We start from the raw sequence: 4,734 nt of genomic DNA on the forward strand, positions 1-4,734 counted from the left end.
TTTTTCAATGAGTACATACCTTGATAAGATTTGGAAGGAGTTCAAAATGGATCAGTCAAAGAAGGAATTCTTGCCTGAGTTGTAAGGTATGAAGTTGAGTAAGACTCAAAACCCGACCACGGCAGAAGATAGAGAGAGAATGAAAGTCATTCCCTATGCCTCACCCATAGGTTCTATAAGATATGCCATGCTGTGTAACAAACCTGTTGTGTACCTTCCCATGAATTTGGCAAGGGGGTAAAATGGTGATCCAGGAGTAGATCACTAGACAGCGGTCAAAATTATCCTTAGAGGACTAAGGAAATATTTCTCGGTTATGGAGGTGATAAAGAGTTCGTCGTAAAGAGCTACATCGATGCAAGCTTTGACACTGATCCGGATGACTCTAAGTCTCAATCTGGATACATATTGAAAGTGGGAGCAATTAGCTAGAGTAGCTCCGTGCAGAGCATTGTAGACATAGAAATTTGCAAAATACATACGGATCTGAATGTGGCAGACCCGTTGACTAAACTTCTCTCACAAGCAAAACATGATCACACCTTAGTACTCTTTGGGTGTTAATCACATGGCGATGTGTAATAGATTATTGTGTCTAGTAAACCCTTTGGGTATTGGTCACATGGTGATGTGAACTATAGAGTGTTAAATCACATGACGATGTGAACTATTGGTGTTAAATCACATGGCGATGTGAACTAGATTATTGACTCTAGTGCAAGTGGGAGACTGAAGGAAATATGCCCTGGAGGCAATAATAAAGATGTATTTATATTTCCTTATATCATGATAAATGTTCATTATTCATGCTAGAATTGTATTAACCGGAACATGTGTGAATACATACACAAAACAAAGTGTCCCTAGTATGCCTCTACTTGACTAGCTCGTTAATCAAAGATGGTTAAGTTTCCTGACCATAGACATGTGTTGTCATTTGATGAACGTGATCACATCATTAGGAGAATGATGTGATGGACAAGACCCATCCGTTAGCTTAGCATGTTGATCGTTCAGTTTTATTGCTATTGCTTTCTTCATAACTTATACATGTTCCTCTGACTATGAGATTGCGCAACTCCCGAATACCGGAGGAACACCTTGTGTGCTATCAAACATCACAACGTAACTGGGTGATTATAAAGATGCTCTATAGGTGTCTCCAATGGTGTTTGTTGAGTTGGCATAGATCGAGATTAGGATTTGTCACTCCGAGTATCGGAGAGGTATCTCTGGGCCCTCTCGCTAATGCACATCACTATAAGCCTTGCAAGCAATGTGACTAATGAGTTAGTTACGGGATGATGCATTACGGAACGAGTAAAGAGACTTGCCGGTAACGAGATTGAACTAGGTATGAGGATACCGACGATCGAATCTCGGGCAAGTAACATACCGATGACAAAGGGAACAACGTATGTTGTTATGCGGTTTGACCGATAAAGATCTTCGTAGAATATGTAGGAGCCAATATGAGCATCCAGGTTCCGCTATTGGTTATTGACCGGAGATGTGTCTCGGTCATGTCTGCATAGTTCTCGAACCCGTAGGGCCCGCACGCTTAACGTTCGATGACGATTTGTATTATGAGTTATGTGATTTGATGACCAAAGTTTGTTCGGAGTCCCAGATGAGATCACGGACATGAAGAGGAGTCTCGAAATGGTCGAGAGGTCAAGATTAATATATAGTATTTGGACATCGGAAGTGTTCCGGGTGATACCGGGTCACCGGAAGTGGTTCCGCGCAATCCCCGGCAAAGATATGGGCTTAATGGGCCAAACAAGGGAACACACCAGCCCACAAGGGGCTGGTGCGCCCCCTATAGGGACAGCCACGTGGGGAGAAAGGGAAAGGAGAGGAGGAAAAGGAAAGTATGAAGTAGGATTCCTACTTCCTTCCCCTCCCCCCTCCTTCCTTTCCCCCTTGTCCAAATATGGTAAGGGGGGCTGAATTGGACTAGGGGCCCAAGTAGGATTCCTCCTACTTGGGAGCTGTGACGCCCCCAATTTGACCGTACACTAATCATACACGCAAATGTGTACGATCAAGATCAGGGACTCACGGGAAGATATCACAACACAACTCTAGACACAAATAAAATAATACAAGCTTCATATTACAAGCCAGGGGCCTCAAGGGCTCGAATACAAGCTTGATACACAAGCGTCAACGGAAGCAACAATATCTGAGTACAGACATAAGTTAAACAAGGATGCCTTAAGAAGGCTAGCACAAAAGCAACACGATCGAAGAGGCAAGGCCTCCTGCCTGGGACCTCCTAACTACTACTGGTCTTCGGTGGCCTCCATGTAGTAGTATCCGTCGGCGGTGGCATCTGGCTCCAAGGATCCACCATCTGGTTGCAACAACCAGAAAGAAGAAAGAAGGGGAAAAGGAGAAGCAAAGCAACCGTGAGTACTCATCCAAAGTACTCGCAAGCATCAGATCTATACCAAGTATGCATTGGTATCAAAAGAAAAGGCTGTATCTGTGGACTGAACTGTAGAATGTCAGAATAGAGGGGAAGGCCTAGCCTATCAAAGACTAGCATCTTCAAGCATCTCCAAGCATCTTGCAGCATGTAGAAGAGTAAAGAATAGCAGTTTAATTAACAAGCATGTTGTAGCAATAATGCCCAGAGATCCTTCCTCGACTCCCTGCGAGAAAGCAATCCCGGAGCCACATAACTTACGTATCCATTTCTAGTTGTATTAGATCAAGATATAAGTCTGAACGTCCATTACCGTGGACACGGTATTTGAATATATATCTTCCCTGCAGGGGTGCACCACGTTTTCCAACATGCTCGATCACTCTGGCCGGACACACCTTTCTGGGGTCAATGCCCGGCCTCGGAAGATCAACACGTCGTAGCCCAACCTAGGCTCAGCAGAGAGGTCCCCACCGGTCTACATCCTAAGCACTCCGGGGTCTGGGCCCATTGCCCGTAGCACTCCGGGTCGTTACGTGCAAGGCGGGTCCAGGCTCCACCACTACAGGATGGTGTCGGCCCAGCCGTGCCGCAATGCTGAACTAGACGTCTGACAAAGCTTCGGCTGATATTGTGATGTCGAGGCCCATAACTATTCTGGTGGTTAGTGCGTAAAGGCCAAAGGCCAATTCAGAACAAATACCCAAACCATAGTGTATTATTAGCTTGCGGAGATGAGCAGAGACTCGCGATAATGTGACCCCGTCGCCCCGTCTCGAGGAAATATGGCAAGGGCAAGCCCAGCCCACTCGAGGGCTGCCTGACTTCCCGGCCGTGCCTCGTAACCATCTTGCGGGTGCTCTCCGGGCCCGCTCGACTTTCCCAAAGGTCTCAAGTAAAGTCAAGGTAACCGTGTGTCCAGACATCAAGGGGAAAACCCGAGAAATCACCCCCGGTGGATTCCACTCAATGTAATCATCAAGGTGAACGTAAGAGGGACCACCCTCGAGGTTCACACTTGAGGTGTTGAACGACAGAGCCGTATCGGAAATGGTGAAAGAGGAAATCACCCTTGATGACCATGACCGAATAGCTACACTACAGAATTAATCAGGAGTGTGTTATGAGGGATCACCCTCGGCACTTGATAGTAGCTCTGCAAAGTCGAGCAACAAAAGGGGCGTGATGTGATGTGAGGTGTCGGGCTCCAGTCGTCGATCACGTAGCTCGAGTCATCGATGATGAAGCAGGGGCAGCAAGGACAAGTGGGGGTCACTGATGGATCACTAACCAACCTATACTAAGCAGTTTAGGATAAGCAGGTAAGGTACAATGAACAGGTTACAAAAGCAGGCTATGCATCAGAATAGGAGCAAACAATAACAATAGCAAAATCTAATGCAAGCATGAGAGAATGGAATGGGCGATATCGGGATGATCAAAGAGGGGGCTTGCCTGGAAGCTCCGATGAAAGGGAAGAAGGGGTCGTCGTCGATGTAGTCGATCACAGCGGCATCCGCGGCAGTCTCAGGGTCTACCGGAGAGAATAGAGGGGAGAAAAAGTAAATACATAGCAAGCAAGTGCATAACAGGACAACAGGCAGAGCTAGACGTGTTCTAACGCGGTGTTACTCGATACCGACGAAGGGGGATAACATCCGGGAATGTTTTCCCGAAGTTTGCATTTTTCGGACAAATGAAACAGAGGGGGACGGTTGCAGGTTCGCTATGCTAGGGATGTGTGGCGGACGAACGGGCTGTGTATTCGGATTCGTCTCATCGTTCTGAGCAACTTTCATGTAGAAAGTTTTTCGATCCGAGCTACGGTTTATTTTAAATTAATTTTTTAAAGTTTTAATTCATTTTTAGAATTAATTTAATTAGGAAATGCCATTATGACATCAGCATGACATCAGGGTGATGTCTGCAGTCAACAGTCAGTTGACTAGGTCAAACTGACGCGTGGGTCCATTCTATCATAGACTGATACTAATTAACAGTCTAATTAGTTAAAAGTTAATCAGGTTGATTAACATGATTAATTAATTAATTAATTAATTAATTAATTAATTTATTATTATTATTTAAACCCTTTTATTTTTGTTTTTAGGGGCTAGGCCCCACGTGTCTGTGGCAATGGGGTGGGGGTTAGCTTAGCGCTAACCACCACGGTTAGTGGACGGGGCACACTGGTGCGGGCCGGCCTCACCAGGGAGGCCGCCAGGCGCACGGCACGACGAGGGCGCGGCCGGCAGCGGCCGAGCCACGGGCTAGCGTGGGCGGGGGCGGCAGCAGCCGCC

The sequence above is a fragment of the Triticum aestivum genome, chromosome 7D, assembly GCF_018294505.1.
Source record: "Triticum aestivum cultivar Chinese Spring chromosome 7D, IWGSC CS RefSeq v2.1, whole genome shotgun sequence".
NCBI lineage: Eukaryota > Viridiplantae > Streptophyta > Magnoliopsida > Poales > Poaceae > Triticum > Triticum aestivum.